Source organism: Pipra filicauda, unplaced genomic scaffold (assembly GCF_003945595.2).
Source record: "Pipra filicauda isolate LSUMZ 115617 unplaced genomic scaffold, ASM394559v2 scaffold58_size5111680_pilon, whole genome shotgun sequence".
Classification (NCBI taxonomy): Eukaryota; Metazoa; Chordata; class Aves; order Passeriformes; family Pipridae; genus Pipra; species Pipra filicauda.
This window is the reverse complement of record NW_024104742.1, coordinates 3,683,170-3,707,190: the sequence shown is the minus strand read 5'-3', so window position 1 is coordinate 3,707,190 and position 24,021 is coordinate 3,683,170. Positions and strand designations below refer to the sequence as shown.

The window sequence follows — 24,021 nt, the reverse complement described above, 5'->3', positions numbered from 1 at the left end:
AAGATACTGTGTAGCATCAATGAGGTGGATTTTTTTCCCACGGTGGATATGTTCATTGATGGCATTTTGAATGTACTTTACTGTTCAACTGCAATGGTTCAGATGTAAACAAAGCTTGTATTCCTATTTCTTCATGTGTTGTTAGAGCAGGGATAATGTTTTTGATCATTAGAGGCAGATTCCAGACTGGAGGTGCTCAACTGGACCTGGTCATTTCCCAAGTTTGTTTGAATTTATTGATCCAAAGTTCAGCTTTAGCTTTCCTGACCTCTAGAACAGCATATGAAACCTGAGGTCCACTGAAGTCAGTCCCAAGCTTCCCATTCACTTCAGCAGGGCAAGCTCAGACATGTGGATCTCGCTTCTGGGACTGACTGGACTTGAAGTTGTTTGCAGTTGAAGTGACAATTGGGTAAGATATACCACTTAAAGTTTCTCTGAAGGATGCTGAGCCTGTGAAAAGCTACCTCACCAAGCAAGTGAGAACTGAAAATTCCATTGAAATAGAAAAGATATCGATCAGTAACAAAGAGAGAAACATCTGTCTATATAAAGAAAAAAAAAAGGTAGCCCTACATCTTGATTTGGGATTCATCCATATGACTAAAATCAAAGTAATAAGTATTAATGTGATTCTGGACTCATAAATTCTACTGGAGACATCATCAAGCTGTAATTACAAGAGACATTTAAATTAATGTGTTGGATATAAATGTAGCTATCAAAACTGTTTTAAAAATGTAGAACTTAATCTGTAGTTCTGTCTCCATGTCCAAAATTATCTTTTAATGTCTGTTCTTCAAACAGTACCTCTAACCTGATTTGGTGGGTTTTTTTCTCTAAAAGTGAAAAAATGAATGCAAATAATTTGTGCTTTAAAATAGGAAAAAGAAAGAAAATATACAGGAAAACAAATGTATTTGTCTGCCTCTCTCTGCCACCAGCATTTTAATGATCACTTTACACCTTCCTATCTCTGAACTTAGATCCATTTCAGCTTCCTCAGCTTAATTTGCATTCAGCATTATTTTGCTGCTTTGGGAAGTACTGACTGGGAAAGCAATAGAGCAGTTTTTGTACAATGTCTGGGGAAAACGAAAGAATGTGAGCATGGAGTTGCTCAGCAACTCCATTGATACCTTCACGAAAATACTAAGTCATTATAAAGCTGTAATTGCTTGGTGTGTACAATATATGCTTCTGTTTAATCTTTCTAGAGGAGGGCTGTCCCATTTGTAATACTGGTAATTTGAAATTGAGTTTGTCCAAGCTGATGCCTTCAGAGGTACTGGTTTGCTGCACGAGTGCCTAAAGCAGGGTCAGCTTTCAACTGGGGCCTGGGGAGCCAGACTTTCTGCCACAGGATTCTCGGTCTTCATTTCAGCTGTGCTTGAACACTTTAACCTTGCATCTGGACAGTCATGGCACTGTCAAGGGTTACAGCTCTGAGAACTCAGCTGAACTCCTGAAAGAAAAGTTCCCAACTAGGAGTTGGTATCTCAAAACAATAGTGAAAAATAGGGGAGTTACAAAGCTTATGTGAAGACCAGTTTGCAGATAAGGGAGAACATGTTATTTGTACTGAGCAACAGTAACCTGAGAGGTGTTGGTCTGTCACAGTGCCTGGCAAATGGCCAGGTGAGGGTTCCTGATCTCGTAGCTGTATCTCCTAAATCAGAGTAGCAAAGGAGGTGCCAGTCTGGATACCCATCATCCAGTGAAAATAGCCCTGGAAGGCAACTTAATATCATGATTGTGCCACACAGAGAGGCAGCAGTAAGGGCCACAATCATGGAAGTATTTGAATAATTTTTAACAGAAGGTGAAGCACCTCTGCTTAAAACAAGCTATAATTTGAGCATGTGATGCACCAGTCTGAGTATTTCTGATTCTCATCTCTCTAACCCAGGGCTACAGCTCTAATCTCTTGAGTTCTTAGATAAACCCTGGGATCCAGATCACCGCAGATTGGTGTTTATGGTCCTGCCCATGACAGTCCAGTACACCAGTGGAAGAGCAAATGGGCAGTGCTGTTTGACTGACATCACAATTATATTCTAACTATTTAATAAACTTTAGTGTTTAGTCAGGTTTAGGCAGGCAAAAAAAGGCACTTTTTTTTTTCTGATTGATTACACAGAGGTAGCAGTTGAAATGCTTAACATGCTATGTAATTTTAGGTGAAAATTAATTAGCATGAATAAGCAAGACACCCCATGGTGTCACTGTTTAGTCAGTTTTCTATGGAGAATCACACTTTATTAGGAAAACCAGTCTTTTTTTGGTGTTCTCAAGACATAACAAAAACAAACAAATTAAAATTAGTAACTGATGCATCACCTTATCACGAGTTTTCTTTTAGCAAGGAGGTGACTGTTCTGTGCCATCCGTTCCACTGCTGCTAGCGAAGGAAACAGGGTGGGGGAAAAGATTAGCAAAACCTAAGCAAAAAACCTCAAACAAATGCTACTGTTCTTTTCCAGTGCAGGGACTTCCAACTCCTGCTTGGAAAAACTGCTGCTGAACCTGTTCATCCGTGCTTTTTGATGACAGTACTGAAGAAATTAGCCTGGGCAACATAATAAGAATCACCTGGATGGAAGTGAGGGCTGCCAGGGGTGTTTTAAATGCCCCCAGTCTGGTGCTGTGTGACAACGTGATGGCCATATACAGCATTTCGACTCTCTAAATTACTGTGATAACTGACCTAAAGGAAAGGGAGAAATAAAAGACTGCTTAAAAACTTAATAAGATTAACTCTTTTGATAAATACAGTGGCTAGAACAAATAGAGCAATGAAGCCTGTTCATATGTTAAATCTCTTAAGATGTAGCTAATCAGAAAGTTTAAAAGAATAATCTCGGTGTGACTAATCTTAAATGTGATCAGAGTTAAAACGTTTTGGTGATTTCATGTAGATAAGTATTTGTCAGGAGTATTGGACTGGAGGACATGTAATTAAAAATAGTATGCCCAAGCTCAGTTTTGGTGTAAATCACATTATTCATTTCTTGTAGAAATACACTTTTGATTTCTCTTTATTATATTCAGGGGCAAGTACTTATTCCTGAGAATACCCACCTTCCTCTTCCTAAAAGTGCTACATAGAATTGTTGCAAATGAGGCGAGCGAGAGTTGCCAACTTTACTTTGTTTACTTTTTCCACTGACAAGTGTTTCCGCGTACAGATAATGTAGAACATTGAGACTGCGTTTCCCTCAGGGGCATTACTTTTCGAACACAAATAGAGGATAGAAAATGTTCTGAAAATACAGAAAATGCTTGGTTGTGCCTCCCCAAATTGGTAGAGGAGACTCCAGGATGTTTGTAATACCTGAAATAGCTTTTTTTATTCTTTTTGCTTTTACTTGACTATATTTGAAGCTGATAAAGTCCCTTTAAGTCTGGTGTAGCTTGTGCTGCCTGGGAACAGACATGTGCTTCTCCTTATTTCATGTGTTTGCCCTGCTCTCAACTAGTACAAAGATAGGCAGGCAAAAATAATTAATTTGTAATATTTCACATTTTTCTTACAGATGGAGGAGGAACAATTTCAAATTAAAGCAGCTCTTCTCCTGCAGAAAAACAGATATATGCTTGTATCACTTCAAATTTGTATTAGACCATATTTTATTGTTGAGAAGTGTCATGTTGCTACACTGAATAATGCAACATGGGCTGACCTACTTGAACATTGAAACACTGATTCACCTGTCATCATTTTTGAGAAAATGGAAAGATTTGTTCTTGTCTTCAAATGGGAGTACAAAACAGAGCAGATGTTTGCAGGCATGACTAAACCTCAGTGGACCAAGGTTACAACATATATTGTAGCCTCCAAATTTCATCAAGACTATTCTTTATCTAAAGATGGTAGACCAGAAAGCTGTTATCTATAACACAAAAATTCATGACTATGTTTGAGTATGTCGCATTAGTAGTTAATACCTACTGGCTGTATTGCACAAGAATATTCAGTACATTCTATTATAAAGGTTAATATTTGATATACATGTATTCTGAAACTTCTACATATAATTGTTAAAAAGGGAAAAAGCAGTTCAGCTCCTGAGCTAGAGGGCACAACTTTAAGTAGCCTGTAAAAGGAGACCACATGTCCAAGCATTTGTTATGTAGGTGTCGTTTCAGAATACTCAATTTCTGTACTGAAAGAGCTCCCCAAATTTTTATTAGCCATCTGTTTATAGTAGGTGTGTACTTGTTTTTTTTTTTTCCATTCCACTGTAATTACTGCTCTGGCAACAAGAACAAGTTGAAATTGTGGCTTGTCTCCTGGAAGTTCTGCTTTCATTACATATGGTTCTCTCCATTAAAACACAGACCAGTTGCTCAAGCCACCTTAAGGGGAAAGCACTCTGCATGCTGCTCCCAAAATTAGGCATGCAGGCACATTAACAGTAGCAATAATTGTGTGCATTATTTGCTGGCTGGAGCACTGACTGTGTATAAATTTTCAAATTATTGTACTGGCTACAACTCATTGCTGGTGAGCATCCACTGCCACCTCCTTTCATAGGAAATGAAATATCCTTTGTAGGTAACTATTTATGTTTATACTTAGGGGTTATAATGATTAATGACAAATGTTTTCATGTTTGCTGTTCTCAGTTGCGTGCCATACGTGTTGACCTGACCTTTGAATGAACGATGTGGTGGGTGCTGCTTGGAAAATATGGAACAGAGTGGATTATGCATATTGCTTTTATACAGCAAAGGAAAAGTAGAGGAGAGGAATCCACTTGAGGATTCCTCAGTAACTACTAATCCTCCCCCTGAGGAGCAGGCTCAACTCTAGGCACAAAGCTGTTCTAAGAAATGCTTTGATTCTGTCTGAGCATAGGTTATTTTCTATTTCTGCTGTCCTCTCTTCTGGGACCCATATTGCCCATGCATGGTGGGATGGGGGCTACTTTCCTCTGCTTTCAGCCTCTGTCTTGGTTGCCTTTAATTCTGATTAAGGACTGAAGAGTCAGTCCTGCCAAAGTTATTCTTGCAGCTGGTTGATACTCGAAAGGCCATGCTAATGTGTTGCTATTCAAAGCATATTCCTGTTCAGAAGTGAAGCCATTCCCTGTGCTATGCGCAGGATCTTAACCACAGATGAAGAGAACCTTGTTGCATGAAGGTACTGAGGTAAGGAATGATCTCAGCCATATGAGGCACCTCTGGAATTGTGTTTTTTTGCGACAAAACTTTTTAGAATTCCTCTCTTCAGTTTTTTCCCATCTTAACGAATGTTGATCTACCCAAAGCCATGAAGGAGTACAAGTCAGTCCACAGTTCTTTAATGTTTATGTGTGGAATTTCTTTTGCTTTTTAGGTATTAAAGTAAATAAGAAGTTTTTTTTCCCAACATATTTTTTCGTACTGCTCAAGAAAGCTTGTGAGATTTTCTCTACTGCTCATCTCAGTTGCTCACCACCAAGTTAATTATTACCCATCTAAAATTCTGTGTAGCTCAAATAATTGTCATCTCAATTCCTCTCCTTCCTTTCTTTTTCACTAAAATATAGAACATTTATATTTCTATGGCTTTCAGATATCTAAAGTTGTGGTATCAAGCATGTACTCTCAATTATCTGTTAGGATTAATGATCAGGTTTACCCACAAGTGTGTCATTTTTCACTCTGTACAAAATAAGGAGGAAGGCCATATTTTAGTACCTACAGGCTGGTATAACATTATTTTGATGTATTGCACAGCCTCCTTAATAAGATGATTGCAGGAGTATTTTGCATGTGGTAGGTGTGTAATATCCAGATGATATTTGTAGCTGACAGCAGCCATCACACTGACTCTTACATTTGTGCTGTAAATTTTCTCTGAGCAGCAGACACGTCAGCAGTATCTCTTACATATCTAAATATTATTTTGTATATGTTTTCACCCGTATTCAAGCAGTGCTGTGGCCTAGTTTGTTTTATCCTTAGGAAGCAATATTTTAATGCTTATGTTTTCCAGGTTTCTGTACAGTGACATTGAGGGAAATGTATTGTTTCCTAGAAAATAAAAGATTTGGTTGGACAAGGCAGTTGCCAAAAATGAAACATTAGCAGTCTTGTTGATATAAACTTGCAGGTCTATTTCTGATTTATAGTTTAGATTGGGCCTGGGTAGGGCAAATGTTCTGAACTGCTGCTGTGTTCAAAACCAAACCATAGTAATAGATATCTGCTTTGTAGTGTAGTTACATATATCTTCTATAAGGTCCCAAAAAATTCATTTCATTGGATTTTCATGGATATTCCAACTTGTCTCAGCAAGCTCATAACCTTCAATCAACCAACCATGAGAACGATGGGGTTTTGTTCACTGCTGTCTGACATGGCTGCCACCTCCAAAGAAAACTTGAAATTTTAGAGGGTTGTGGTTTGCTCCTTCCTCATCCCCACCGCCCCCACCCCAGCAAAGCTGACACATGATCGGCCTTTGGTGTCAAAGCTCACCTGAGGTTTGAATGCTACTCTTGTTGATCTAGGAGTTTCCTACCCAGGAAAAATAGGTGTCACTCTAGTTGTAGAATGGCAGTAATTCCATTTGAATGTGATTGAGAGTTCTTTTAAACAGAATGCATTTTAAGTCTAATGATATATTGCAAGGTATAGTTCCTAAATTTTCGTTAAGATGATGTTTCCACCAATCTCTTCTCTTAGGAGAGAGTAGAGCACTTTATTTCTCAGAAACCAAGCTCTAGGTTTAATACTTTCTTTAATAGACTACCCCAATCTCACAGCTTTTTAATGTCTAATGAAATATAACTATGTAGTGAAACTGATTAAGTTGAAAATAGCATTTTTTGTAATGAGGAAGGAGCATAAAAATGATTTGGGACTAAGACACTGATTAGATTTTAAAGCCAAAATCTAAATAATGAGATCTGCCAATTTGATAAGTGATATTTGGATGCAATTTTAATGAAGACAAGCCCTTTTTTGAGCTAAAGGAATGTTAGGTTAATAATAAGTTATTTTCAGGAGTTTGTTTACCTTGGAGAGTATGTTAGTTACAGTGGTGACACCTGCATGTTCTGTAGGCTGGTCTTACCTTTTCCAGCAATTAAATTGTGGCCCTAGGACACTGAGTGATAAACCATTTATTACCTTTAGAGAGGTGAGAAATTTGCCCTGCAGCTTCATTTTAATAAATGATAAGTTGTTGGGCAATATATATAAAATCAAAGTAGTATGATGAAGGAAGGACTCTGACAACTCCTTGAAAGAAACCTGAAAACAGAAAGAAAAGTGAACTTCCTTTCCTGACATATCACAGGAAAGTTGAATAATCAGCCTAAATTGGAGGGTATTTTCCATCTTTCTTTTTAAGTTTAGTTCTTGTATTTTTGTGTGGTTTTTTTCAAACCACATTTATGATTAAACAGTCAGGTTGACCTGACACTTGCTCTGTTTGAGGAATTCAGTGTTATCATGACAACTGGCTCCTGAGACTCTTTCAGACCTTTAAGATGATGTAAGTATAAGCAACAAGAAGACACCACAATCAACCCTATTTTAAACAATTGAAATGTAATATATGACATTCTTCCTTCAAGGAGGACAGGAATCCTGCTGCATAGTGTCAGCAAACACAGCTCTCTAGTCATCCTGTAACTCGGTTGCCACAGCAACCTGGTCCCTACTTGCAGCAAAGGAAGCAAAACATATGGTAGAAATATTGTGCTTCTCCAAGAAATATCAAGATTTCCAGAACAATAAACCTTCAAGTTCAGATTTCCCCCCAGGAAAACATTAATCAAACTGCTTTACTGTATATATAGGAAAATCATGAAAAGTAATCCAAAAAAAGGACACCTTTCCTATTAAACTGCCTAAGTTATAAATGAAGGTTTAGTAGTTTAAAACTAGGAAGTTAAAAGGGGAATTGTTTACACTTCAGTCTGGTTAGTTTTCTATCCTATGGGCTGACAAAGCCTGTGAGAGCACACTTGACGTGTCCTGAATCAGAAGTTTCTGAGAAGTCCTCCTTTGAGTTACTTGTGGACATAGGGCTCGTTTTTTTCTCTCACTGCAGTAAACCTTCGTTTGTGTCTATAAAAAAGCATCCTCAGCAGTGCTGACCAGATTATCCTTGTTGCATTTTGAAAGATACTTTAACTTTGGACTAAAAAAAAAAACCCCATAATGTGGAAATAACTATTTCCTACAGAACATAACTGCTTTTCATCTTTTCCAAAAGTCTGTCAGCCATTGGAATTTCAGGTTGATTATTTTGTTGTTTTGTTTTAATGAAAATATGGTTTGTGTTTTTTTCTGGAAAGAGATCTAGTAGTACTAAACAGAACGGATTTTGGATAACTTAGGTTCTTTTTTAAATGAGCCATTATTAAGGTTAAAAAAAGTTGTGATTTGCCTGACTGAAATGAAGGAGAGGAAAAGCCAATCCATGCACCTGATGTTTTCTGGTTGTTGCTAATAAAGAATATGCTACAACTTGACACCTTAGTGAAAGCTTCATAATTTTTTTGCCTACCAAATAAGCTTATCTAAGTCATGATGACCAAAATAGACACTTCCCACATTCTGCTCAATGAATTCATTTTCCCTACATAGCACTAGATATGCTTTCTGGCATAGATGAATATTCTACTTTTACACCAAAATGGGGTGCTGGAATAAAGTAATGCATTTGGAATGTTTATCTGGTTGATCCTTAGTATGCTGGTTGTTAGATAGAATAATGAATGTTCTCTCTCTTTGAAATCAGTGCCAGCTTTAAGACAATAATTCTTTGCATTGTTTTGCAGCTGTTCTGAATAAATTTATTTTTCACAAAATGAAAAATATTCTAATGCATATGAAAAAATAAAAAAAATTATACAATGGTGTAAATGGAAACAAAGCTTCTTTTTTTTTCCTGTGTAGAAGGGAATTGCAAAGTAGCCTGATTCACAGTTTCCTGACAAGCAGTATGTGTTAATAACTATCTTTATTCATTTTTCGATATCTTGCAACATAGTTAATCTGTGTTGTATAAATACATTAATGTAAAACAATCCCTTTTCAGACAATATCTTGGCCATCAAAATTTGCGTAGCATGCTCATTTCATATTCTGACTTGACAAGGATCATGGAGTCCAACTCTTAAGTGAATGACCTCATTAAAAGCAAATATTTTTAGCATGAAGCACTATCAAGAAGTGGAAGCTACTGCGGAATCTGGAGGGTCACAAATATAATTCGTGCTTTGATTAAGCAATACCATTTAATGTTGAAGTCATTGTATTAGAACAGTCACTTGCATTTACTTTAAAATGAGTGCTTTGGACACACCTGCTGTGTGTTGGAGCTCTCATGCAAGTCCAACTAAGTTTTTCAGACCTTTATAAAATTGTCTTCATTTGTCATTTTCTTTACAGCAACACAGCTCTGTCACAGTCCTCGGCTTGCAGGAGATGGAGAGGCTTCATTGAGCTTCAGGAAGGGAAGAAGTTTAGAACTATCAATTAGGTGAGTTTAGAAGAAGCAACTGCAGCAACATTTTGCTGTGATCCCCTGGTCTCAGGTATGGTATCAGGTTAAAGTCTGCAAAAAACATAGCTAATGACTAATAAAAAATCCCAGTGAATTATTAGAGCTGAGTATTTAATCAGTGTTTTATTTCTTGTAGACCGATTTGTACAGAACTCACATTTTTAAAAGCTACTTCTGAATAATATTTAATGTGCAGATTATGTGTGTGCATACAAGTCATTGTGAGCAAAGACTATCTGCTCAAAATGTGTTGTGAGATAACTGGATTGGTCTTGTAGGTCAACAAGGAAGGTTTTTTACACCAAAGGAATGACTTTTTTTCAGAACCAAGTTTATGGTACAAGCATGAGTTTATCACTGGGTAAAAGGAATACTTGGGGTCCTTTCCAAGTCTGATTTGTGAAAAACAAATTGTCACAGTGTTTGAGGTTCAGTTAATGTTGGTTTAGAACAGAGAAGATTTTACTGGGTTAAATTCTTAAGAGGAATAAAGGCCTCCCAGTTGTTGCCATGAAGATCAAGGGCAAGGATAAATATAGGGCCCGGAACACAGCCTGATAGAAGAGGTAAGACTTGAAATAACAGAAGGAAGCATTGAGCACTGAGGTGATAAATATGACAGCTGCTCTACTACTAAGTCCAGAGTGGAAAATCGCATAAAATCAGTATGATTCAATGGAGAAGTTCATATATTGATGGGTTTATTAAGCAATATTTTTATGTGCAATGCTGTTTTAGTAGTCTGCTGATCCTTTGCAGTAAAAGCAGTGGATATAAGGAAGTTGGATTCTTTTTTATAAAACTTTATATATTTAGTAACCTAGGCTCAAGCATGCTGCCCCATGAACTTCCATATAAATGGTATCTAGACTTTTAGTTTATTAGCATATTTGAAATACTACAGACAAGAAGAATCAATCACAGTGTTGTTTTCTGTGATCAGTGGAAGATCTCTGTGACAATAAGCTGGGAAATGGTTTTTCCAAACAGCTTGTTTGCCTAAAGAGTAAAATACTTCCCCACCTGTGTCTGTGCTACCTGTAGAGAATTTAATTCATCCCTTATTTTCCCTACAGAGAGCAGAATGTTGCAGCCCTCTGATCTGACCCTCAGTGTTGTTTACTTTCTCATTAGAGTGCTCTGATATAACACACACAATGTGCAGGTATCCATTTCCTTGATAGGAACCAGCTCTGGTTTATTCAGTGAATGGCATTACTGAGATCCCAATTCTGACTAAGCCCTTTGGCTGTAGCTCTTCTGTCTCTTTATTATAAGCAGTGAATGCAAAAGTAACAATGTTATGAAATAATCAGAAGCCTCCCCAAATGAGCAAATGGATAAATCTATTAATATATTTTAAATCTCTTAAAGGAAGTAGAATTAGCTATTTCAGTGTTGCATTGGGGTCTACCTTAGATGTAATGGTTATGTTTCAAGGTGGACATATACAAACTATATGTTTTTATGTGTGTACATACGCTGATTTTAATATCAGGAAAAAACTGTCAGATTTGCAAAATACCAATTTGTACTTCAGGCCAATCTATGGAACATCTGTTTTATCAGGAGATGTAATTTTAACAGCAGGATTATACCATAGTATTCAAGAGATTGGCAAATTTGGGAAATTGCAGAATAATAACTATTACTATAATTATAACAATAGAGATTTTTTTTAAAATGTCTATTTTTTCTGAGAAACAGCTGCACCTGAAGCTTTAGTTAACAAATAAAAATTTCTCTCTATTTTCAAACAGTTTTCAATTTTGTTCAGCATTGTGTATTTTTAATTAACTCTCTGAATTGTGATTATTTTTCCTGCAGCTCAAGCAGTGAAGGTCAAATGTAATCATAGTGATGACTTTGCTCTCTCAAGAGCTGTTTATAACATAGAAATAAATCTTTCTCTTTTTTATTAAATTAAGACTATGTTTTACCTAGTAAAGCAAAACTAATTGGCTAACAGATACCTTAAGCTAAAAGTCCTTCATGCTCTTTCACATTTTCATTGAGTGCTTTAGTTATTAAGAAGAAAATAACAAGATTAGGACCATGTTAAATTGTTATATCAAGGACTGGAAAAGAGGTCTTTAAAACAAAATTATATTCCACACCTCTTCTACAATCCAATTTAATTCAACTTATTTCTTCAGGATGAAAATGTCATTTACCAAACACCTGAGCTAGAAACACAAGAACTCCCACATCATTGTCTTCAGTATTTTGTGAATTTTACCTTTCAATGAAGTTGTTTCTTTAGCAAAATTATACTTAAGAAAAAGGTAATAGTGAGAGGAATTTTGTACAGAGAAAGTTCATTAATTTCAAGTACACAGAAAAGATTTTTTAATTAGGTTATGCAGACTTACATGAGACAGAATATGGCATTATTTTTCCTGCAAATTTGTGAATACTGGACTCTATCTTACCAGTTCTTAGGAATCGTGTCTCCCTGAAGTTGAACAGAAAATATTCTGATATTGCTCAAATTTTCTCAAATTTATATACTTATTTCTAAGGTAAAACAATTAATTTTTTATGAAGGTTCAAGTTGTGATAATTTGGGGGACAGGCAATTAATTTTGGCCAAATGAATGTGTCTCATTTAAATTCCTTGACTATCTGTTTCCGTATCTTAATGCTGATGAAAAGTCTCTAAGACCTGCTTGGGTTTTCTGCCTTCCTGGAACAGTTGGATTGTCTGTTTGTGGTGATGGACCTGCTTGTGAAACACCCAATTTATGCTCATGCTTCATACTGAGACTTGAAGGACTTTAGTAACATAATTAAGTGTACTTTAGTGAGTTTTCTGGATCTCAAAGTCTTTGTGATTTTGTCAGGAAGAATGAGCTACTCAGCAGGTATTGTAATAATCACCAGAAGGTATGTTTATCAAACATTTTTTTCTGCAAATATTTGAAATGCCTCCATCTTCCTAACAACAAGAAAATGCTTCAGGTGGTAAACAATTATCTGCAACTGTTGTATGTGATCATCTGGACCGACACATCTAAACACCTGAGACATCTGCACTGTGGTTCACTTGTGTGCAGTCCCCATTATTTATACATCACACCAAGCCCAGATAAAAACCTCACCTATCCCTCATTTTTTGTTGTATTTATATCTGATGTTGCCATTTCCTCTTGAGTTAAGGTGTAACTGGTCAAGGTGATCTTCCTGACCAACATTATTTGTATATATATGGTCCCAAACCCCTGACTGAGCCAGAAAGAGGAGACTAAATGGAGAAAATGCACTTAGCTTACAAGAAATACTTAGTTTGTACACTATACAATCACTTACAGGAATTCACCTGTACATTTGTAAAATTAAATCTTTGTAGAGAGTTACTTTAAGAGTGTTCTGTAATAATGCTATCACTGAGCAGCTGTTCTAGAACTCCTTCACTGATCACTTATTGAGGGGGGTAAGACTTTAACATAAAGTTAATGAATTCAGTGACTTGTAGTGAATAAGCAACATGACTTCATTCCATGTATAGAGTAGAATATGTTATAGATGACACTATGAAAAATGACTGTTCAGTGATTACATACAACATATGTAGGCATAGATAAGAGATACCGTTTCTTTAACACTATCATATTATGACAATTTAATTTCCTACTGAGGATGAATAATTTTACTGAGAAATAATTTATCCCCAATATTAATTCAGATGTTGGATGGTCTCTGGAATCGACTGGCTACATTATTTAAATCCCACATATTTTTACTTTTGTAAGTCAAAGTACTCTCATTAATATCATATTCTTTTAAAAGAAGTGCCATGTTCCCTACTTTGGAAAGTAAAATACTTCACGGTCAAAATTATTGCCAATTTTACTAGGAAATTTTTAAAAAAGACAATCCTTCTCTCACTTAACTGTGTAATCAAGAGGCAGATGATCATGCAGTGAATCTAAAATTTCCATTTCCCTAAAAAATATCCCCCACCCCCACTATAGAATCCAGAGATAAAAAAAAATAATTAAAAAAGAAAAATCAGAAAGTTATATTTTACATATCCTTATGGCTGTGTCATACTATAATACTCACTGTATTGAGACTTTTGGCTCTAATCATCCTTAAGGAGTGTTGTGAAGTTTATTAAATTGCTTTTGGAGAATAATTTAAATACCACAACAACCCATGAGAAAATAATTATGACATCTTCAGCTCACAATTTGAATTCTGTACAATAAATAACAGTGTACCTCTACTCATTAACCTACTAGTGCCTGTGTTTGTTACATCACAGAGCTTCATCCATAAATAAATGAGGGCATGGTTAATGCCAGTAAAGGAATGCTAGTTCTGTCCCCTCTAATCTTTTACCTGCAGTCAGGATATCAGGGGGAAACACAAATTACTGCCAGCAAAGGCAACACAGCAACAGAAAGGAAGAGTACATTTGTAAATCAATTTTCACGAGGATTTGCATTTAAAATTTAAACTCCTGTTAGCATTGCAATAAATTCTTTTTACACTGCAAAATTCCATTTGGAATCCTTCTAATGCTGAATGCATTGATATGACAGCAGGACACATTTCCTTCCTTACCTGTCCTTGTAGCCCCTGAACAGTTATCTCGGTGCCATATATGTTTCTAACCTGTTGATCCTCCCAGTGTGTGATGGTTTTGGCTGCATTTGGAGCTTTGTACAAAAAGACATTCTCAGGAGGAGGAATGTTAATGGACTTAGTTGGAGCTCCTTCAAGCAGCTGCTCACTTTGATCTTTAAAGTGAATCATCACAACTCAGAGATGATCAGTGAGCAAGGCTTAGGGAGGTTTGACTGATCTCTGCACAGTCTGCATGGTAATGAGCCTACTTGTTGGGATTACCTGATCCTTTCCTTTTGTGCTGCTTACAAAGTTAAGGAATTGTTATGGCATCTCGGGTTATTCTTGGTTGTGCTTAGCTCCCAAAGTTAGTTTTTTGCTATGGCTTTGAAGATACTGGTCTTTAAACATTACAATTTCCTTGCCTATTATCCTACTATTCCTACAAGCTTGTTGCATTGGGGTGTGCATTGGGTAGCCAGAGGCATTTGGGTGATAAATATTTGAATTTCAGCTCATTTCTCATTATATATTCTGCTACTTTAGTGGTGTCCCTAACGTGACTTTGATGCAAAATTTGTGATGTTTTTGTTCAGGACTTTTAGTATATCAGTTGTTGAATATGGTGTTGTAAAATCAGGGGAGCCAAAGTCAGAAATGTTACTACAAACAATCAAATAACTTTGCCTGGAGACTAAAATAAAGAATCTGGATGTTCAATGATATGCTGAACAGAATGGGTTCATAGCCTGTGATGGGGAAATTTCTTCCTATTCTGAACTATGCTGAACATATTTGGGCTCTTTGAAAAACAGCATTAAACTAAAGATGGAGAATAATATTATCAGCCCTTTTTAGCAACTCATAGCATTTAAATGCCACATCTAATTTTTCAGAGGGTATGGATTTTTTTTTTTTTTAAATCGTGCAATGGGAAAGAGGAGAAATATGTATCACTCAGTATTTGCTGAGGTACATTCACCCATTGCTCAAAATGTTGAACTTCAGTTGTTATTTTTGTAGGCTCACAACCAACAGTTGCTTATGCTCTGAAGCTGTCTTAGCTGATCAGCATAGAGGTGGATGACCAAAGTTGTCCTGCATTTCTGTTTATCATAGCAGTGACCTTTTTCAGTAAAGAGAACAGGTTGCTTAAGATATAGTTTGATAGAACATCAAATTCTCAACATTAGGATAAGAAACCTAAACCCATTAAGTGCAACTGTGATTTTGTCTTGAATTTAAAAAAAAACCCAAACAACAAAACAACCACCCAAAAAAGCCCCACTGTCTTAACTGTTTTACAGATTTTAGTCATAGCTCATGCATAGTAGTTCAAAGAAGGACTCCTAAAAACAAAATGTATTTGTCATGATTTTAAAACCTGTACACAGAGTGTGTAGTATATCAACCTTCAAGTTCAAATACACCTTTATTTTATAAGACGGTAGCCTTTGTTTTCTCTTCCTAGAATTGGAAGACATGTAAATATTTTGAATACAGTTTATGAAGTAAAAAAAAAAAAAATGCCACTGCATTTTCGTAAATTGTTCAAATTTACTAGAAATTATAACTAAACCCCCCTGCATTCAGTATAGTTAGTAGCATAGGGGAGATGCAACTTTCCTTTTTTCCTCTTTTTTTTATGACATATTTCAGACTTTTATGGCATGTTTCTTGCAGTTCAGACTGGCTGTAAGACTGGAGGATAAATCAATTTGAATGGAGGAAAAGAACCCCTTTTATTATAATGTGTGGAATAAAATCCCTGTTCTAACTCTCACTGAAGTTTTCCTGTACGTCCAAGGAGACTGCACTGCTCAATTTACAGAACACTGAACCAGTATATGAGGCCTGGTTTATGTACAGCTCACTCTGCCACTTATTCCTCTCTGCAGAACAGATGATTAGTCTTCCTTTCCCTTATAAAGGACTTTTGAACCTACTGATAACTGTGAGATTATTGTGTATTATTATTTGCTTCTCATTTAAAATTATTTTTGCCACCAGAATGGAAATCTGTCCTCTAAAACCAACATCTTTGTTTCTAGAAATGTCTTTTAAAAACCAAAGCTAAGGAGAATTGCTGAAGATAGGCAGACTGCTTGGTTAACATTGCACACTCAGAATTAGTTACCCTCGGGATTCTGGCACTGCAATGTTTTGTGATCATGCTGACTGTTCTGGCTAATGGTATCCTGTCTGTAAAGCCCACGAAATATTCATAACAGGCTAGACTAATGCTCCATCTAGATTGGTATGCCAGCTCAGATTTGGGTAAAAATAAAAGCATATGAGAAGTTGACACTTTGTGGTAAGTCAACATGAATGCTTTCATGACTTTGGAGGAAAAAGGACTACTTGAATCCAGGATGGGCTTTTTGATTTTAATGGCATGTAAGATTTTTCTTTTGTTGATATTCTTCAAAATTTGTGAATCCATGTGTGTTTATAGCATTCAGTATATCTTATCTGAGGGAGTTACACGATTCATCTTTGCATTAAGTGAAGAAGTGCCTACCTGATTTTAATTTGAACCTCCACCTGTGAATTTGTATTTAAGGCTTTCTTGCTATTGTAATGGAAGAGGCAGCTGATTTTTCTTTCACCCTTTCCATGCTTGTCATGATTTTTACCTGGCTCTTGTTTGATGCTTTTCTAGTTTGGGAGTCCTAGCCTGTAAATATCTTCTTTTTGTGCAAGGTACTTGGTTATCTTTGATAATTTTTGTCAATTTTTACTATATGCTTTTTCTCAGATGAAAGGAGCAGAATTCCACATAAGAATCACAATATGGGCACAACGCAGACTTTACCCAGTAGCATTATATTTTCTGAGGTTTTCCTCTGTTTAAAAATAATTCTGAAGCTACTGAACTGATATGTTCATAAGGCTGTTATTTTAACCTAAGATCTCTGTTGCTTCTGGCAGTAGCTGGCTCAGAATCAATCCCTGCATGCATAAAATGAGAACTGTTTGGGGTTTTTTTTGCGAGTTCATTACTTTACATTTGTCTGGTTTGAATGTCATCTGCCATTTTATCCTCAATCACTCAGTGCCACTCTATTTTTGGAGTCAACTTTTGTTTTTCTTCCCCTGAAAAATTTACCATTAGTAGCAAACTCAATCTCCTCTCCATTCTCTTTTCCTGATCATTCCTGAATGTGTTGAGCAGCGGACGCCCTAGCAAAGATCCCTGTGGGATTCCACTTGTAACTTCCCTTCACTGAGAAAATTGATTATTTATTGCAGCTTTTCCTTCTACTCCTTTAGTTAGTTATCCCTGTGAGGACCTTCCCTCTTATCTTATGTCAGCTTAATTTAAGACCCTTTGGTGATTGGACCTAGTTGAATACTTCATGGAAATCAGAGCAGGCTGTGTTAAACCACCTTTCCCTGGTACTCACTCAGTATATTTAATTTATTTTAAGTGATTTTTCTCAGAAAATTCTAGTGGATTGTGGGGTAAGACTGTTAAGAAAAAGAAAAGAAAAATTCATGTTAATTCTGTTTTGAAGTACTGTCACTGATTGACAAAGAGGGCAGACCAACAGACTATTTAACTTCAAGTTTGTTTAGTTTCTCTTGAAAAAAATTATTTACTTTCTCTACAAGAAATTCTGATTCAGTAGACATGCTACCTGTGCTTGATATTTTTCCAGTAAGTACCTTCTTAAAACAGACCATATTTAGGACTTTCTGGGGTAATGAGAGATGGTAGATGAGAGTCTTTTCTGAATTCAGACCCATTTGACTCTTTTAACTCTTCAGTACTGATGCCTTGGTATCCAATAGAATGATGTCAATTCACACTGTTTGGAAACAGAGAAAAATGTACATTTTGGGTCTTAAGACATAACCTCAAACTGTTTGCAGCCATATTCTGCAGAAAAAAATTGACCTGTACTATTTGCAGTATAGATCAAATCCTAATACTTTGAAGATTGGGGGATCAAGAACAGTGTGACATTTCATAAATAGCAGTTTAACCACATAAGTGTGCCACTTCAGTGTACAAAGAAAAAGGTATTTACAATCTTTTAAAAGTGTTTTCAAGACAAAGCTATAGTTAGTACTGCAACAGAATTTGCCACATTCTTTTTCTGAAAACTTGTGAAGTAGTAGAAGTTGCTGCACTTCGCTTTCTAGTGTTGGAAATATGTGTCATGAGAAAGTCCTGTCTTCTGACTATGTGTCATTATGCCTTGGAAAAACATGGAGACTTACTGATAAGACACCTAACAAACATAAGATTCTTCTCCTCATACTTATTTTAAACAAAAAGCACTAAAAGCCTGGTATTTTGAAAAAGAATATATGCACTTTGCTGCTGAATTCTTACATAGAATAATCTGTCTTGGTAATTTGGCAAGGCTCAGAAGAAAATACAGCAATGTCTGGCTGTGCTATGTTTGTGTAGCTCTTATAACAAGTGACAACACAGATGAGTGTTATTGCAATCTGATATAGGAATGTTTTGAGACTACATGAAATTCACTATATTGCTCAGGCCTCTTTCTACCTTCTTTTAATGCCAGTTTATTGAATCAAATGTAATGCCACTTTTCAGCTTTGATCACGATAAATTTTATCCTACAATTCTTCAAACTTTCAAATATACCTCATGTTCTTTATAGAGGCTGGAATAGTAAAAAAATCAACCCTGTGCTATTTTCTAATCTAAAAATCTCTGTCATAAGCACTAGGACTTTAGGAAAAACAAACCCTCAAATAAATTTTATTTTTTCATTTGTGCACAGAAACAAAAATCCTTCTAAAAAGACCGTATGAAATTATTATGTTCTCCACATAATATTTTCATTGTCTAAAGAAACCTAAAAACTTAGTAAAAAAAGTATAATGTACTCTAAAGAGTTTTCTGCTTCAATTAAATTTGTATGTAGCTTCCATAATGGATTATTAATAGAAGAAACAGACTCGAATTCAAGAGAAAATATATATTTTATATACAAATGTATGTGCAAAGTTGATCTGCTTCTAATCATCTTTAGCATTACAGAAAGAGCCAACTCTGAATTTTTCCCACAGGGTAACATAGAAAAAACCTGGCAATTTAAAAAACTTGACCTCTCAACCCTTATTCTGGGGGACAAAAGAGCTGAACTGTGGGACTTACTGCTCCCATTAAAACCTTAAACTATGGTGTTTAAGTTGTGCTTATCTCTACTTGAGTAATCAGAAAAAGTTTCCAAGTGCAATTACAGAACAAAAGATCCTGAACTGGAACTTATTACTGGTTTGGCAGGTTTGAGACCTCCCACTTACTGAATTGATTGTAATTTATCTATAAATTGATTTTTCCCTCCTATCTTTGCTGGTTTGATACGTTAAAAAATTATACTGCTTTTTTCATTATTAATGGCAAGTCTGAAACAGGAGTGATGAATCTTCTGAGTCAGGATGGATTTAAAAGGTATGAAAGTGTAAGGTGAAGGTGGTAATTGCTGAGCACCATCTGTGGCAGCAGTGTGTGAGAACAAAAAATATCACATTAGTAAATCTTCTCCTGAAAGCATAGTTTTTTTTGGCTATCTCTGAACCAGCTGCCATTTGTGCTGCCAGGCACCACTGGAGTTCAGGACGTGCTGATTACCTGGGCCTTTTCACAGTGTTTGCAGGTGGGTTGTCACCCACATCCTTGCTACCAATCACCCTCTTTGGAGTTTGGTAATGTTCAATCATGTTGTAATAGCACTGTTTGGATTGGGATGTGGAAGCGTCCTCAGTTTGCAAGACAGGATGTCTCTGAATGTCTGTAAAGCACTAACACTGGCAGAACAAGAGTTACAATGGGCACAAATAATAGATGAATACACTGTCTGGCTGTTTGGCTGGTGTTACATGTTTGGGGTTTTTTTGTCCCTGGAAGTGCTGAAAGCACGGAGACAGGTGGTACCCACTAACACCTCTAGACCTACAGTTCTGGATTCTGGGGAAGTACAGGGAGAGTGGAACACAGAAAGCAGCCAGGCCTCTGTGCTGCCTCTGGATGGCTTCACCCATGGAACATGTTGGATGCAGCACAGCAGCTGCAAGGACAACTGGGCTGACTCAGGGCATTTATTTTTTTTTTAATATTATGGTGCAGGATGGCAGCATTACCATCATACATACTTGGTTTGTAAGTTACAGTCTTATCAAGCAGATACAATTTTTAAGATTCTGCTTTCTCATTATTATGTTTCCCTCCAAATGAGAACTGATGTTTCAAAGCCTAATAAACCAGAACAGTTAGAAAAATAAAGTACTGTTGCCAAGCATATTGTGCTGAATACTGATTAACTTCATTTATATCAGTGATGCTGCTCAGATGTACATTGGTGTGATGTAAAATAGAATTTAAAGAACGGAAGAAATGAATAGGAAGACTGATAGTCACCACAAGAGAGAATGGGCTGACACTTTCAGCATAGATATTTTTAGTCTTCAAATTCAGAAATTTGTCTTTCTGTCAGAAGAGTATATCTGAAATATGTGAATGTTCAATCTTTCTCAGTCTCAGAGAAACTGCATTACATGTGTGCAGCAGAAGCTGCTGCAAACCACCTACAATAGTACTTTGAATCTTGGCAAAGTCAGTCACTTCTGCTCCCCTGTTACAGGGAGTGGTTTTCATTCATATTAAAGATTGTATTGAGAAAAACCAGCACTTTTATTTTCCTTCCCTTAATCCCAGTGACATGTAGGGTTAATAAAAATTTTGTATGGAGGAGGATTTACCAGTATTATAAAAAGCTAATGTATGCATTTGTATGAGGCAGATGTTATAGCAGCTTTAGAGATACAATATGTTATTGAGTGTTAAAGGAAATGTCTCTTGTCTGGCCCTAGAAATGACAGAGGGATGAGTCTGGCTCTCCTGACACCAGAGATCAATCATGTTACATTAGTTTGTTTTATTTGACACTGTCGTGTTACTTTATATTTCTTGGAGGTGATGCAAACTCAATGGAAGAGAAATATCAAGCGTGGCATTACACAGATTGGATGTATGCACTGCTTTGGATATGTGTGTCTTTCCTAGATTGATTACTATTGTATTTCAAGGCAGCTCACATAATTTGCTGCATCAAACATGAAAATAAGCCTCTAGGTTTTTACAGCATGACAGATCTAAATTCTAATGACAGAACCCATTGAGGCAATATTTGAACACAGATTTAGAAGCTCAAAGTAAATCTGAAACCTCAGTGCCTTTCTTTAAATATCTTTACGACATAAACTTTTTATTCCCAAACTTCAGATTGATAAAGCAATAAAATAAAAGGCTATCGCTGTGCTTGGGAAGGGTATGAATTCACAGATGCTTTCACAGTATTGTTCAAATTTAGAGGTTGGGCTGAATATTTATTTAGTGCATGCTAGTGTGGCCTTAATTAGAGTGATAAAACACTTAACCAGTGAAGCACCTGTTACGCAGGAAATCCTTTCAGTCATGGCTGCAGAGACCAGGTTTTGTGTCTCTTTTGTGTAGACATAAAATTCTGGAAAATACTTAACTAAGAGCAAGAAGAGAGAATTACCCCACTAGACATTAAAGACTTTGGAACAACAAAATCACCCATAGCCAATAATTTTTCTTTCATGAAAACACAGAGATAGCATTTTCTGAAATACAAATAAGTTATTTCCCAATGTAAGATATATTAATTATTAATAAATTAATTATTAAGAAATGCTTTCAAATTATAGCTCAGCAATCTGCATTGAAAGCTGTACTTGATGGTGCAGTGAATATCTATCAAATGCAGAATAAACTGCTACAAAGCTATGAGATTTATTCTTTTTTAAAATGCAAAAGGCTTTGGAGATGCAATTATAAGACTAGATGTGGCTACATGTAGTTTGGAAACAATTTAATAAATAAAGTTTGTTAAGAATAGAAAGTAAAAGCACCTTGTGAATCATTCTAATGAAACTGCACATTTATATTTGAGGTGTTTTCACTTTCATCATTTGAACCAATGTGTTGGATATTTAAGTCATGAACAAGAATGCTGAAAATGCTTACCCCTTTCACAAAAAATAATGCAGTTACTCGTTTAAATCTGAAGGAAGAGAAATAAAAATTCATATTCAAGTCAAGCCTGTGCAGGATATTGAAGATCTTATTTGAAGAAGGGGGGGGAAGGAAGAGTTGTGTAAGTGCTGTGAATCATTCTTTAATCTTCCACTGAATGCTTAGGAGCTAACGAATTCTTTGCTGTCTCTAAAACTATTTTATTTTCCCTTCCTAATTAATCTTTTTGTTTTTTTGTTCTCCATTTCTTCAGCAGTAGAGAATAATGCCAATGGGTATGTTAAAGAGTTTTTCCTTTAGAAAACTCTTCATAGCTTGTGGAGTGCGTGTGGTTTTTTCATAGTGGAAAGGATCAAAGAAATTGGATTTGAGGTGTTTAATTAAGTCTGTTCACAGACAAATGGTCCTGATGAGTGGCAGGTTGGCATGGTTAAGTCCACCAGGAAAAACAGCAATTAGAATGAACCTGTGGACTCTGCATCACAATCTTTTCAAGTTCAAGCCACAGAACTAATTTGAAAAGAACTAACCTGATGCTGACAGAGAATCAATAATGAAAGGCATCATAGGATATTTCACTAATGTGAAGTTGCTTTAACCCCACCCCACAATTCAACATTTGTTCACGATTTATTCCATTTTAATTCTCCTGTAGTGTAGTGTTTTGTGAATGTGCAGATATATTATGAGGTTTTTTTCTTTTCCCCCTTTCATAAAAATGTTGAAAATAGAATTACTCATGGATTTAAAACTTTGTTTGGCGGAATCAGTCAATTTTATATATGCCAAATTTATTAGAGAAATTGGAGTTCCATTGGAGTTGATAATAAATACTTTCTCTGACATCATTTAGGGTAGAAATAATTAACACAATGCAAGGGAGTGTAACTTGAGTGTTCATGTCTCTAGAACTAAGGCAAACGTTCGTGTTTGTATATCCATTGAGAGAAATGAATCCACTTCATATCTGCCTAGTAAGTTCTGCTGTTATGTTAGGTATCATTTTTATTTTACTTACTGTCTAAGCAGTTTCACTTTTTGTTTCTCTTCTTGGCATACTACTCTTATTGTTTCTGAACAAAAATTGCATTCATGACAGTGGTGTTTAACAGGGAATCCAAAGGATTCAGATTCCTAGCGGGAGCAGAATGCAGAGGAGGAAGCAGTGATGCTTTTCCTTGAAACATATTTTGCTAAGAAAACCTTTGGGTTCATTACAGTGCATCCTCTGCCAGGTTTTACTGACTTATTAGAATTCAGTTACTAGTTTGGAGGGGGAAAATAGGTGACAGTTACTCTTGCTTTAGAGAGGGAGTCAAATTCAGAACTACTGAAAAGACGAAGTGATTTTTTTTTCTCTCTCAATGGAAAACTATGCTGTCAGCTAAAAGACAGCCTTAAAAACTGTGGTTTCTGCTCATGCTCCCTGCGATAGCGTATCATTAGATTCTTTCTATTAATGTGTCCTTCCTTTGCTTCTAAGATATCATTTCAAAGCATTTTCTTGCTAGCTGAGGCTCAAGAATAGCACACACAGAATTCTGTGCACTGGGGCATATTGAGTTCATTTTCATTAGGTGTTTGCTAAATCTCTGGGATACTAAAACAAGTTTCTTGGAATTAATGTGCAGCAGTTATTTCAATTAAACATTTGCTAAAGGCTTTTAATGTCCTTATCAGTAAAATTCAGTGTAAGCCTTAGATTAATTTGTTCGTGATTGTGTGGTGCTTTGGAAATACAAACTACTAAATAAGAAAGAAATGCTATTATTGTACTATCTTCTAGGTTCTGCAGTACCATGATTACTTTTTGCTAATATTTCTCTTCAATGCTGAAAATGCATAAAACTTAACTTACTTAGCAGTTGAAATGCTGATGAATATGAGTTACATGCAG

General features: G+C 36.1%; 1 protein-coding gene across 1 annotated transcript in view; it reads left to right on the top strand.

Annotated features, from left to right (window-relative positions):
- The first annotated feature begins 9,396 nt into the window (after positions 1–9,396).
- The window catches only part of TENM1 (teneurin transmembrane protein 1), a 649,978-nt gene continuing 635,353 nt past the window's right edge, over positions 9,397–24,021 (top strand). Inside the window, exon 1 of the mRNA XM_027716459.2 lies at positions 9,397–9,487. The gene's annotated coding sequence lies outside the window, so the exon portion shown is untranslated. The remainder of the gene's footprint in view (positions 9,488–24,021) is intronic.